The sequence below is a fragment of the Melospiza melodia genome, chromosome 6 (genome assembly GCF_035770615.1).
Source record: "Melospiza melodia melodia isolate bMelMel2 chromosome 6, bMelMel2.pri, whole genome shotgun sequence".
Lineage (NCBI taxonomy): Eukaryota > Metazoa > Chordata > Aves > Passeriformes > Passerellidae > Melospiza > Melospiza melodia.
The window spans coordinates 62241897-62256756 of NC_086199.1; the positions used below are offsets into that span (position 1 = coordinate 62241897).

The 14860-nt window shown below is 46.2% G+C and overlaps 1 long non-coding RNA gene across 1 annotated transcript in view; it reads right to left on the minus strand.

Moving 5' to 3' along the window:
- Positions 1 to 14120, minus strand: part of LOC134419862 (uncharacterized) — a 57990-nt gene extending 43870 nt beyond the window's left edge. The window contains exon 1 of the long non-coding RNA XR_010028178.1: positions 14022 to 14120. This is a non-coding gene — a long non-coding RNA (uncharacterized LOC134419862). The remainder of the gene's footprint in view (positions 1 to 14021) is intronic.
- Between the last annotated feature and the right edge of the window lie 740 nt (positions 14121 to 14860).

A 14860-nucleotide genomic window follows, 5' to 3' on the forward strand; every position in this document is an offset into this window, starting at 1 on the left:
GATGCAGGTCTCCAGATTTCCCATATTCACTGATACATAAATATCAAAGCAGGCCAAGAAAAAGTGATCTTTTTCCTTTTTTGTACTGCAGATCAAACTAAAGCTCACCCATCTGTCCTCTGCCAGGCCCCAAGACTTAAGCCTGGTCTCGTATTCCAAGCAAAGACAAGCAGAGTTTAGGAGACACAGAGCACCAACAAGGTTTAAGCCCTTTTGCAAACCCATCTGCACTGAAGAGGAGACATCCCCAGAGCTAGGGCTAGGTGTGCCAGCTCCCTCCAAAATCCTGTGCTCTAACACCAGCCTTATCTGCAGTGTGCTTGCTCAGAGCTGGTGGGAGAGGCTGTGATTCTGCAATTCAGCAAGCTTCCAGCTCAGCCTGATGGGCCTTCTCCCAGGAAAGGACATTGAGACATTCTCCATCACTTGTGGCACCATCTCCCATGATGAAAAAGATGACTGGAGGGTCAGTTGGAAGGGACAAGGAATTGGTTGTTCCATGAATTGACTCCCTGCATGTTTTGGGAACAAACAGAAGACTTTACTTGGAAGAGCAGTCATTCTTCTGCCAACACTGAAGATGGACCCCGGGATAGGGGGGGAAAAAGGCCAGGACAAGGCCTATACAATGGGTATGTCTGGTACACTGCTAATGACTATCATCTGGGTGAAACAACGGTAGGATGAGAAACTATTTCTTAGTGTACACAGAGCAAAGAAAACCCCTTAAGCAAACATACCAGTAGAACAATTAGGTGGTTAATCACAACGTTGGCCACAAGAGGTTTTCTCCATTTTTTCACTTCAAAGGAGCTGTGATTAATAAACAGTGTTAATCTTCTGGAGAGATGAGTCAGCCCCCTGCCCACGCTGGGGTTATCCTCACAGTGCTGCTGCTGTTCAGAGCATGAGAGTGCTCCCTGAGGAGAAGAAATGCTTCATTTAGCTCACAGGGCTCCACACCAGATCACACAGCACTGCACTCCATGGCCTTCCTTCCAGCATTCCTGGGAAGGCATCATGCATGTGGATGGGGAGGCATCTCTGACTCCTCCTACACACAGAGAGTATTCTCCAATTCCAGGTGAAGATAACAGAGGAAAAGCCCCTGGATGGATCAGAGGCACTATGGTAAAATGCAGAGATTTTGGAATCTCTATTCAGCTTCGTTGCAGGGCAGGAGTAGGTTGAAAGGCATTAGCAGTCGCCATTGATTCCATGGGATGAATCCACCACCTCCTGCTTCTTATCCAGGTCAGTTAAGGATGTATGTGTGTTGGGTGACCAGAGCAGGCCAGGAAATGGAGACAATCCCACCTTTGCTCATGAGTAGCCCTGAAGAAATGTTCCCAGACCCAGGAGGAGGCAAGCTCGAGCAGCTGTGCACGAGGGGCACTTTGCACAAGTCCTGCCTAACTCCAGAGAGGGAAAGGTCTAATCACAGATGTGCTGTGATCACAAAAAGGTCCCACTCTTCTTTCCACCATGAGGAGCACACGCTGGTCCATGGTCAGTATCAATCTCTCAAGAAAAGGGGGATGTATCTGTGGGGAGGATGGCACCAGAAGCTCAGGCAAGAGCAGCAGCAGACAAACACTGTTGCGGTTGCCTGCCTCAGGACACGCACCAAAGAGCTGAGGAGGAGAAGAGCAGCTGAGAAAAGAGAAGCCTGAGAAGACCAACAAGTCAGTGAGTGTTTCTCTGCCAATTTAACAACAGGCATGCATCCTACAAGGTGAGCTCTTTTACCTCCCATACAGCCTTTGCTTCATGCTCTCACACAAGCAATAGTTACAACATTCCCACTTGGGTTTGGTGAGCTACATCACCAGTGTGCACCTTTGTAAAGCTACTTATGCATGCACCATCCACTGTGCCAAAGGCACTGCCACCAAGGTGACACACCCTTCTTAGTTCTGTCCCTGCACTGTCTGTCCTCAGGTGGTCCCACCTGCTCTGAGCTGTTCTACAGGGCACTGCCAACAAACCAGGTCATCCTGCAGGCTGTCCCACCGTGGAACTGTCACCACCAGGGGAGAAGCACCAGCTCACACCAGCTGCAATACTCACCTGAGGTTCTAATGTACTCTGCCCCTCTTGCCACCCACAATAACTGTGAGACAGACGTTAGGCCTGCCACAAGTTTCCTCCTGCCTCTGCTGCGAGGGCCCTCGGCTCCCGGGGGCATCACTGCCTGCGTGCACTTGCTGAGCAGTGCGCTCCAGAGGACACTGCACTGCTGTGGCACTTGTTCCCCTCAGCTGTTCATTCTCTTCCCAGGGCTTTTCTTTCTCTGCCGGATCTCCAGGAGGGAAGGAGCAGCCACAGAAGAGCTGGCTCTGCTCAGCAGGGCCTCTGCTCATTTCCTGAGCGCTTTTTGACGCGTTCCGTTTGTGACCAAGCTTGGGCTGGGATCCCAGCTGATATTTTAACTTCAGCCACTGTAAATAATTCCCTGACATGCACTCTGCCTGAATTTTGGCACTCCTGCTTGTGTACAGTATTTTAAATTTTTTTTTTAAGTTTCTTAGCATTCTCTGTGTCAGCTGTAAAGAAGAATATGGCATATTGGTGAAACTGCCTAATCCTTGGTGAAGTCTAGGGACACCAGATTGGTTTGACAATTCCATGCATAAAAACAATCACATTCTCTACTTAACAAGAGACAGATAAAGTGTTGTGCCATGTTCTTAGAGATGTTTACAGGACAGAGAATACTGGAACAACCACATGGCTTCAAACCAGGGAGAGATCAACATGAGGAACCTTGTTTCAGCAGTCATCAAGACCAGAAACTAAGCAGTTTGTAAACAAAAAGAGATGTAAAAATCCTCCCTCTGTTGTGGGAGTCAATAAGAAATTTTACCCTCTCAGGGTGCTTATTTCTAAGTCTTCTCAGAGTTAACTTATGCCTTAATACATCAGAATTCCTCACTGAGCCTTGCAAAGCACTTAATAAGTGTTTATTTAGCTTATGCTTATTTTTACATATGCAGCCAGCTCCAATGGGAAAATTAGTGTGTTAAAAGTTCATCAATTCATTGCTAAGAAATCATCCAGTCTGGATTCTGCTTAACAAGTGAGAGAAATCTTGCACTTTTCTCTGTGTTTTTATGTTTCTATCATGACTGTGGTAGATGAGAATGAATCCTCTCATACAAATGGACACAGACCACCTGGTCTGAGCCTTTAGGTTCCCCCACAGTGCAGGTGACAACACTGGGGAACACAGCACTAAAGACGTTAACAGGCATTAGCCTTCCCCTCGCAATCACCTTTCCTGGCCATCACAAGGAGGATTAGATTCTCTGGAAACAAGGATTTCACAGCAAAAAGCAATCAGAAGTGCTGCACATGCCTTTCATTGGGTATCATCCATCCCACTGCCTTAACCTTTCATCAGGGGTCCTTTCACAGCATATAAGAGTTGTACAGACATCTGAAGCCTCCTTCCAGGCTCTCCTTTCTCCTGGGGCTTGATCTGAGGGCAAAGAGTGGAAATTCAAAGCAAACAGTAAACAAAACCAAGCTCTCCTAAGTGTAAGCCACACATTTGTTTGGGAGATTCTTGGCTAATTTTACTCGCTGTTTCCTGCTCGCTCTGGAATCTCTTTTTCTTTTTTTTTTTTTTTTTTCCCTTCCCTGACTTGGTTACAAGAAAAACAAAGGGGAGTGGGGAACTCAGAAAAACATTAAAGGAAAAAAAATATATATATACTCCCTCAAGAATCTCTTGTCCTATATCAGGGGCCTACCCAGCTCTGTAACTGTAGAGTTAATGGACACATCAGAGTAGTATTTTCTCCTCCTGCTTGGCCATCAGGTGGCAAACCCCTTCAAACACTGCTGCTTCTTCCAGATTGAGTAGGTAGATCTGTTTGTGGATGGCCCAAGCCTAAGCCCCAAACATCTGTAGGACTTGGCTCCAAGTCAAGGTCTGATCTGAGCTATCCTAGAAGCTCCAGTTTTGTCTGGCCCCAAAGTTGTTGGCCATCTGCAGAGTGGAAATATGAGTGGAAAACCTGTCATCACAACATGGGGGGAATTGGAGTGAATTGTAGGCAGGTTACTTTAAGTTCTTCAGGATGGTTCCCAACTGGCAGAAAATTAGCTTAGCTGCAAGAATCAGTAAAACCACATTGGGTTCACATCACCAAAAGATTCTAGCCTGCTTCAGAAAAAATTCATAGCATTCCAGGGTCTAAAGGACAGTTGAGAGAAATCTTCCTATTCATTAAAGTTCAGCAGTTTTATGCTTTCAGGTTAGAGTGGGAGGATATTCCTGGTACCCACGGGAGAGCTCCAAGAGGGCCTCCAGCAAGCTCGAATTCCTGACACCTGGACCAGGCACATCATCTGGGCACTCAACCCCTGCTGTGCTCACTGTGTCTCCAGCAGAGAGCAAATAGATTCTCTTCCCCAGAAACTGAAAAACCCAGTTTACAGGACATTTCTTTGTACATCATAAAGAAACAAAGAAATACAGAACCCACTCCCATTGTATCAACAGCGTGACTTGAGGAGCTGTCAAACAGTCCGTGCCCATGATATCGAACCATTTCCTTAAGGGGATTGTGGAGGAGAAAAGAAGGCTTTTGAGGCAGCTATTTTTAAGCCAAGTCAGTGCCAATCACATTGTGTTACTGCCAGTTTCAGTCAAAGGTCAAAGCATTTTGGTGTGACCTTTTTCATATCTCCTAAAGCTTGTACTGTCCCAGGTGGAGCTGTCACAACCTTCATGTCTCCTAACCCACCTTTTTCCATGATGGGAAGGATTATTTGAATGAGGATTCTCTGACACTAAAGAAAATCTCTAAGGTCTGACTTCCTTAGAATAAACAAACAACAAACAATAAAACAACTAACTATGCAAGGTGACTCTCCATTAATGCCATAGTTGTTTGCACAGTTAAGACATAATTGATGTACAGAGTCAGGAAGAAAGGTGCCTGTCATTGAGCTGTCATTGAAGTGAAAGCACAGACAGAGGCAGCAGTGTTGAAAATTAAAGGGAATAGAGTGTGCAATGATTTTTTTCCAGGGGTGAAGGGCAAGCCAGCAACATATCAATGCCACTCTCACAGGCCTTCCTGGATGTCCTTTACTACATATTTCTGTGTCAATAGCTTCTTTCAAAGTTTGGTCACCAACAAAGAAGAGCAACTGTTAGGTCTGCCTTGGCATTCTCTTGCTTATGGGTTCTGGAGGAGAGTCCTGACTGAGATCTTTAAAGTACCTAGGCCTTGCAGAAGTTATCATAAGCTGTTTTCCATTATCCCTGATTCATCAGCAGGGAAACTGAGGCAGCAGGAGGTAGTACACAACACAGTGGTGGATGGGAAGAGAATGTCTTGCCCCAGACTTGCAGCCGTTTGGCTTTGCCTACCAGACAGTGTTGGATCCTGGGTAAATAATGGAGCTGTCACACCCAAATGTTATTTTTAAACTGCGGGTATTGGGTTTGGCACACACTCCAGCAAAGCACAGCACGACCAAGGGAGTCCTGAGGAACAAGTGCCCTGCGCAGATGGAGCTGCTTTGGGGAAACCTTGTTGTTGTGCTGCATTTATGCAATCAGGCCCCAACCTGTCAGCAGCAGCAGAGCACAGGGAGGGCCCAGAGGGGAAGGACATGGCAGGACAGAGCAGTTGGCTCCACCAGCCACCACCTCCTCCACCCTGGTGCCCTGGCCCAGGCCGCGCCAGTCAAATCCATAGGGGGGCAGCAAACCCTTTGCAGTCATGGGACTACATTCCCAAAATGATCCTCTTCCACGCTCGGTCCCTGTGCAGCTGGAGAGCCCCACACACACAGCACCCTTTGGAAGGCCAGCATGGACTCTGCAAGCTCGGGGGAAGGAAGATGGGCCTCCAAAGTCTCTTTGAACTGGACATGGGTGGCCAGCTCAGCTCAGCAACCCAGCTGGGGGGCATGACTTGTGCCTGAGCCCATCAGTAGGGCTGGCAGGGCTCTGGAAAAGCAGACAACACACAGCTGATTTCAGCTTTTGATAGGAAAACCTATGCTTCCATCTAAGACTGCCAGAACCCTTTTGTGGGTCAATGGATGCAGACTCACTTTAGAGATTTGGGGCATGGAGGGTCCAAGGTGCTTGAGGCTTTTACAATGGCACTGGTATGTAACAGCACAGGGACAGCCACACTGGCTCAGCGCAGAGGTCCCTCTAGCTACACACCCAGCTTCCATGGTGGTCAACAACAGGAATGGAGGAAAGACCATAAGGAAAAAAGCACACACAGACTTACTCCACCCCCAGGATTCTCCCTGTCTCCAGAGGTACACAACTTCAGTCAAATTTATGGTACCCCATGTCCTCATGTCCACTCTCACAGCTGCAGCTTTAGCACAAAGCAAACCTGAGTTTAAGAAAGGGGCCAGAACTTACATTTTGTCTGTTTGTGTAGACAGAGCTCAGATGCAGAAGTAGGTGAAATTGTACCCCAATGAGCACAAATTAGTTAATTATAACTAATTAGCCCTTTAGTGACCTTGAATCTCAGGGCACTAACTTTGCTTTGAAATCCACACTAGCTCTGTGCACCCTCTCTCTCTCTCTCAGATTTCTGGTCAAACATCTCTAAAAACTTACATTAAAGCGATACTCAGTCCCCCCCAAAAAACTGAGACCGATTTGCTCTCAGGACAGGTCAGGGAGAACAGACTAGAAAGGCACACAGGTGACTTACCCAGTATCCCATAGGCAGCCAGGGGTGAAGCTGGGATTAGCTCAAGCATTTTCCACCTTTCCCCTCCCAAGCTCCAGCCCTTTCCTGCTTGATTTTGCATTCTCCACCCAGCTGCCTTTACTGAGCAGTGCCTTTTAGGCAGCTGTCAGGTTTGGATGAGTTTCTCCACTCCATCGAATGGGCTGTCCCCCTTTGTGCTGTTAACCCTGATTTCCCACTGGAATGAACAAAGTAAAACAAGACAGATACCTTCATGGCAGCTGGATAGGAGTTCAACTCTCCCTGTCCCTAATGGAGACAATTTTCTCCTTATTTTCCCTCTCCATTTCCCTCTCCATTAACAGCTTTCCTAGAGATCCTTTTGTCTTCAACTCCCTCCATGGGGAAAAAAAAAAAAAAAAAAAAAAAGAAAAAAAAAAAAAAAAAGAGAGAGAGAGAGAAAAATTCCTTGTTTTCCCTCTATCCTTCTAAAGAAAAAAAAGAGTTGAGACTTCCAGGTCCTAATCCCTCCAACAGCCCTAGAGAGCGGTGGACAGGTAAAAAAAAATTCAGCCCTTGTTTCGACTTTCCTCCTTAAAGAGAAAAAAATAAACTTTGAAAATCAGTTCTACCCATTCCTTTAAGCTGCTCCATCATAACACAGACATTTCCCCTTCCTCAGCCCCTGAGCACCCTCTCTGCTTGCCTCCACTAATAATATCCCAGACTAAACAACTCCATCCCTCTCTCAGTGGCTCACCTGCCTGCCCTGGCTACTGCCTGCCTGAGCTCAGGGAAGAGACACCAGTTGCTAAGCTCTACACAGCTCCTAAAGAGGAGGGGGAAAAAAACAGGAGTCCTGGGAAGTGAAAAGAAAGGAAAAGGGAGAGGATTTGGTAGCAGGTTAAGAAATGGACATGCAGGTGCAGGGAGATGCAACCCTAACAGAAGGGGGGCTTGTAAAAAGACCTCAACCATGCTGGCTTTTAGCAGGGGATGCCTGCCATCCCCAGATTTATCTCAACATCTCAGCAGCAGTTACTATTCAGCCACACCTTCTTCTCCCTTTTACCTTACAACAGCACAGCATCCTTCCCTCAGGATCCCAGACAGTGAGGTTTAAAAGCCTTCTGTTAAGCCCAGCTGTCAAATGCCCAGGACAAATGCAGAAACAGAGGGGAGACTGCCTGATCCCAGCACAAACCTCTGTGATCAGTGCTGCAGTGTGTCAGACTAAATGATCAGACTTGGTGATCACTTCTGGCCACGAGGATGATCACTGAGGGAGATGATGGGAATCCATGCAGGAAGTTTGCAAAGCATTTGCCTCAAGATACCTGACTTGCAATTCTGCAAAACTTCACAAGCAGAAAACTGCCCTGAAAAATACTAAACCAACAAACCCTGAGCTCTGAAGTTTAAATAGCAAAGGTAGGGCTAGATAAAATTTTCCTTGGTGTTACTCTCTGTGGTGGAGAATGAGGCTAGCTACCTGGTGGATGGAGGAGAAAACAGGCTCCAGAACTCAACTGTGACAAAACCTTGGGCTGGATCCAAGAGGAGGGCTGTGCAGAGTCCTCTGCAGGAAAGGAAGTTTTATCAAGGTCTTTTCTGTCTGCTCAGAAGCTGGTTTCGATTAAAGAAAGAATCACCACCAGCTCCCTTGCCTTACCCCAGTAACACATAACATACCATCCCTGCTTCCTTCTCTGCCAGTTTGCTCTAATAAAAAGCAGAATTGTGCCTGAAAAGCATGCTGCTCAAAGATGGCCCCGCCGGGCTGTCCAAGAGATGCACTCACCAGCAGCCAGTCAGACACACGCACGCCCAAATCAAACAAGACAAATCGCCCCCTCAGCTGCTCTATAGGCACTTCAGCCTGCTCTAGGAGAAACCTCTCTCCTCCTGGGTCTTACTGCTGTGTGCAAGGTGATCAGGGAGGGCAGGCATAGCTGTCTTTGTAAATCTGAGGTCATGATACCTCCTGGTCTGTGAGAGCTCTCCATGAAGGCCAGTGTTTTAATTTCAGATGCTAGCATTTGAATTATCTTCCCCTGAATGACCATGAAAGTCAGCATCAAGCAGACACCACCTCAGTGGCATTTATGTGACACCTGGAAGTGTCACCCCAGTATTAGAACAACAGCACAAATGATGCAGCAAGACCTTGCCATCATATGAAGCAGGCTTAGTTAAGTGAAGCACTTAAAATGTCATGCTTCTCAGACACCAGCTATTTAACACATTTATTATACCAAGAATTACAAAGGGGCTGAAAGGAAAGTGAGGGATGGTTTCCTCCAGGGCTCTCCTGAGTAACTACCAGCAGAAAATCTTTGACAGACTCAGATAGAGTAAAAGCCTTGACAACAACCATTTCCACCATGCTACAAGTTTACAGCCCTGGGTTTAACATTTGAAAACCATTCAGCAGCATCTGCCAGGGAGAAAAGAAGAACAAATTGTGCTGAATCCAGACCTGATGACACTGTAATGCATGACAGCAAATCAACGAGGCGGAGAACAGCCTCTAAATTATTTGTAGTGATATGGGACACAAACATGAAGCAAGACAACAAAGTGGCACAAGACCTCCCTGGTGAGGATCACCTGCACAGGCAGTGGCAAGCAGCAGGAAAACTTGGCAGGACAATGAGGGCTCCCACCCCAGGCAGGCAGAAGGAGAGGAGAAGACTGTGGGCCGTGCATGCTCCCAAGCACTGCTGCCAGCCAGAGCAGTCTGCTCTCTCCAGTCACCAGTGGGGATAGAGCCACTACAGCAATGCTGAAGAGATGCTCTAGGAGCACATGCCGGCTGCACAGCACACTGACAGAGTCACAGGACCTGCATCCTTTCACTCAGGGCACCCAGCAGCTCCTTGTCCCTCAAAGGCCACCAGCAGAGAGATAGCTGCCCATCACTTAGAGGTGGGGACAATGGCTAGGAGGGGCAGAGGCTTGTGTGCATGATGGCAGTGCTAGGCAATACCAAAACCAGCATAAAATAAAGAATCAGACAATTTGCTCTGATCTGTACTCCTGCCCTGGACCTCAGACCCGTGGCAGGCACAGCCCAGCCATGGCTAGCTGAAGGCTAAGGGAGGAAAGGTCTGGGCAGCCCAGCTGCAGAGGCTGTGGGGAGCCAGAGCAACCCTGAGAAATTGTCACATCTTTCCTTCACCTCCAATCCTTTCCAGCTTCTCTCCCCCTCCCCATCAGGAAGCATATTTCATATTTCAGTGCTCAGGAACAGATCAAAGCCCTCCATCCAGCAAGCCAGCTCTCCTCCTGTGGGACAAGCCCCAAGGACCACTGCAAAGGGCATTTTCCCCCTCCAGCCACCCTCTGCTGCAAGCAGGCAAAAACAGTGTCTCTTCCCACTCTTTCATCTCCCTGTTTGATTTTCTTTGCACTGCTTCTCAGAACTTGAAGTCAGTGGATGGTTTGCTAAGAGAGGGAAAACAAGCCATCCCAATGCTTGCCTGGCTTTACAGCGAGACTCCCCCGTGGAAAGCATGACTGAACATATGAGAGGTTTTTTAGTCTAGCTTTGAAACACAGGTGAGGGTTACACCCTGGGTTTTGTTATATTGCCTACAGCAAGGCATGTTCTAGGGAGCAATCTAGGTATTTTATAGGTGCCTGGTCAACATTGCCAGTTCCACCCATCCAAATGTCACAAGACATGTTCAAAACACTGAGACCAGCTTTAAATAATCACAAGCCCTTTATTATTTAAAACCCCAAAAGACAGACCTTCCTTTCTTTGCCATCTGTTTTTCTGAGGTTTTAAGATTTATGCCATCAAACTCTGCGTGTATAAAGGCGCGGTTTGGTTGCTTTTTTTTCTGAACTCAAACGTACAGATCTCATATAAATCCTTTGACCCCAGGAACTTAGTCTTTAGAGAAGAAAAAACATCAAACACAGGAAGATTGCCCCAGAATTGACAACCCTTGTTGCCAGTTTCCTTCCCAATAAATTTTTTTGCATCTTTCTGACAGCAGGTCACAGGTTGCCCTAATCATACAGCCACAGCTATCTAGGAGGGGAAGGCATTTGGGACAAAGTTTTGAAGAGGAATACTTATGGACATACATCAGAACAATGAAGTTGACATGTTCACCCAAAGAGTATCTCTCCTTCTGCTATTCCAAGACACATCATGCATGATAAGATTATGCACACTGCGTACATCCTCTTAGTATTTGGGTGTGCCTTATTTCCTCTCAACAATGTAATGGCACCACAGATAACAGGAGAAATCGAGATGGACTCTGCTCTCACTGCTACTCCTGTCCTACCAGAGAGCTCCACAAGTTGTCCAGCCTTATACTGGTACAATGAGCATAAAATCCACTCTGCCCTGGATAACATTGCTAAACCTGGCCACAAACAGGACACCTATGTGCCTTAAACAGGATTAGGCCCTGCCTAAACATTGCAGTCCATTTTCAGAAAGAGAAAAGTGTTGTAACAAGACCTAGACAGCACAAAACAGACACACAAAGCAGTCTTACTCCATAGGTCAAGGATCCTCCCAAAAAATAGAAACCAACAAGGCATAGAGTCACTGTGATACCTAAACTTAATTCAGCCACAGAAAAGAAAAGAAGCTGTGGCTGAACTGTTTTTTTATTTCTCTTTGATCTGTGCCTGACTCTCCAGGAGTCATCAGTAACCAGGAGTAATTTATAATAAGCTTTAGGCTGCTCTGATTTATTCTGAGAGCTGAAGCCAGGTGCAAGGAAGTTCAATAGCTAGCATTTCTTGGCTTTCATTGGGGGGAGCAAAACACTAAACACTGAAAATCCCCAGTGTGGCATACTTTGGTCTTCAATACAAATGGCAAAGACAGCATATTCAGAAAGCATGTAAAAAGGAATCAGACTTTTTGCAAGTAGGATGCACTAATTGCTTCTTGAAAGCCCTTTTTCTAGCTGCACATCCTGACCCTGGAACAGCACTCAAATCATGCTGTGGCATTAGCAACAGAAAAGTAAAAAACACAGACCAAGTTAAGGGTGGAAAACAATAACCTTGATGAGTTTCAAAAGGAAGTGAATGAGGTGGATGTTCCCCATCTATTTTCAACTTCCTGACATGATATGCAAAAAAAAAAAAAAAAACAAAAAAAAACAAAAAAAACCCCAAAAAACAGGCAACCCAAAGTTTGATTCAGAGAGCAGAACTGCAGAAGTTATTATCAGCAGGACTGATGGGAAATTCAGCCACTGGCTGGACTTTTTCTTACACTTACAGATTGTGAACAAACAGATCTGAATTCTGCCCAAGTAAATCTACAAATTTCAAAACTATATCCCTGCAGGTTAGGAAGTCCACAACTATAATGGGTCAGCATCACCTAACTCACTTTGACTTCTTTGAATAACCCAGCCTTCACCAGCCTATTAAACAAACCCAGCTGCTCTCTTGGAGCTACTCACATGCCTTTCTCACTTGGATTTTTACTTTTTGCTATTCAGGGCACGTGACTGCTCACCTGCACTACATTGTTTGATTCTACAGCGCAAATGGATTACCAAAGACTTTTAATATAAGAGAACAAACAAGGCTGAATGATGAAGAAGTCACAGTTCACATTGTTTTGGACAAAAAGCCACTTTTGTGCAGGAGTTTGCAAAGCCTTTTAGATTCATAAACATTTTCCCCACTGCGCAAAGGTCATCTGCATACTCATAAATAATCAATAATATAACTCTTTGGGGACCAGCAAAGCCAAGTCAAATTGAGATTTTGCCAACATGTCCACAATCCTGTTTACTCCATTAGTGCACCGGACCCTGCAATTGAGCACTTGACTCTGTCCCTTCCAAATTAAATGAAAGAAATGTAAAAAAAAAAAAGGCAGCAAAGAGAAACCAAAATCCATCTGAATGAGTCAGAGCACCATGTGATAGCTGTCCCCTTGCAGACTGCTCTGCAGCATGTGCTTCCACCAGGCTGTATATGAGATGTCAAACCATTCAGTCTATAAACCCACTTTATTATAAATACCAGCATCCTCTCCCGGTGGATTTGAGGTTGATTTTCTTTTTAAGTTTTAATTCAAGCCTAGCTCCATCAAAACAGCAATGCTGCAATATTTCAAGCATGCCAAAAGGCAGAGGGAGGGAGATGGTAAAGGGGAACAGCTAAATCTTTTCGGTTTCTCTCCTCAGCACCATTGCGAAATCTTTCTCCGAAACATAAGAATGAAGTCAAGTTTCCATGTTTTAAACAAACCATGGTGTGTTATTGTACTGCACTTCTGCAACAGGGAATATAGGTCAAGAACTTTTGGACCTTTCAGATTTCAAGGTATACAAACTCTGACCGCATTGCTATCTGTACTTTTCCTTCCTCGCCCCCACCTTTTTTCTCTCCACCTCTCCTCTTTCCCCTCTACTCTGTTCCTTTTACTCTCATGCTCTTGCTTTCCCTTCCCTCTTTCCTCTCCCTATCTTATCCTAACACTGGAAAGCTGCTACAAGATGCAGCTTCAAATCAAAGGCCCTGAAAAGCTCCCTTATGTTTATCAACACATTTTCCACTCTCGGGTTTTCATCCGGTGGGATTCAAGTATCCAAAAAATGCATATGTGTGTGCAGATGAGCAGGCATAAATGTCTGCATGCGCCCATAGTGTGTGAAAACACATGAAAAGCGTGTTTGCGTGCATGTCCTTATGCTTGCAGGTTATTTTTATTTTCCCCCCCTCCCCGATCTGCAGCCTTGGGGAAATTTTCAGGCTGGATGCCGCAGGCTGGCTCTGTGCGTTGCAGAGTGTGTCAGGATGAATAATGGGGGCAAGCGGCTCTGCCAGCGGGTCAGGGAACAGCAAGTGCGTAAGAAGGCGGGATCGTCCAGGAAGCACACGCAATATCGGCCGCGGCTCAAAACGCACGGCCAGGCAGACACCAAGGCCGAGCCACGGGCTCCCAGGCCAGGAGAAGCACGCTGCCCATTTCTGCTGACCCCTTGCAAGGGTGTGAATTACAGATTGCCACCCAGGAATACCAGTAACTTTTTCCCAGCAACTCAAAGTACAAAAGCACTTCAGCAGATGTTTAAAATCAAGCTCTACTTTGGACCTTGTAACAGGCTGCACTTGGTCTCATTGAGCTGGATGATCAGGGGCATGTCTTCTGCCCTTAAAAAACCCTTGATTTTAACCATTTGCTCAATAATCATTGAGATGAAGATCCAGGCACAATGCTGACACCCAACACAAGGCTCTCAGCTGGAAAGGAATGACTGTGTCCTAGTGAAGAGGTGACAGGCTTTTCCTGAGACTTTCAAGGGTATTTTTCCTGGAAATAATTTTCGTACATACCTTTACTCCAGTTAGTGAAAGATGAGCATGCTTCACTCAGTATTTCACACCATTTGAACAGCATATGTTCAGCATAAACCTTCTTGGGCTCAAAGTTTGCTCATGAAAGGCTAGAAAAAGCAGTAGAGAAAAACAACAAGGTAAGGTTAGCACAAGAAATAGAGCAGAGAGAAAAATACAGATTAAAAGATATATTCAGTCTATACAGTATTATATCCACAAAGAGCATTATATCCCAAGAGTTAGAAGTCCCGTAAGTGCCAAAATCCAGGCAATTCACATAGCAGTAACTGGTTCCCCTGAACATGGCTGTGACACAGCCAGTGTTTTCTACAGGACACCCCCAATCATTCTTCCCTGGTGCCCATTCAAGTCCGAATTTTTCTGCCTGTCTGCCACAGCCTTTGTCCTCCTTATTCTGTGCAGCTGCCTCCACAACTTAATTTCTCATCCTCTAGGACTTGGTCTTTTTTGGATTTTGAACCTCTGCTTACCATCCTGAACTTCCTTGCCCCATCAACAGCCTCAGTTGCCTTCCCTTCTCACATGTGCAATTCTCATCTGTACAGTTCCTTTCCTGGTATCAGTCTCCTCTTCCCTTCTGCCTTTCAGTAGCATTTCAAGTCCCAGGCCTCCTGCTGGTCCTCACTTCCCCCCTTGTCCTCCTTTGCCACACTCGTTGTGTCCAGCTGCTCCCTTTGCTGCCTTCTCCCCTACATTCAGCTCCCAGCAGTCCCTCTGCATTTGAAGTTTGATTGCACACCTCCTCCCTGCCTCCTGGGCACCACCAGAAATGAAGCCACCAAGACTGCAGGAAAGACAGACAGCTTTTTCACCAC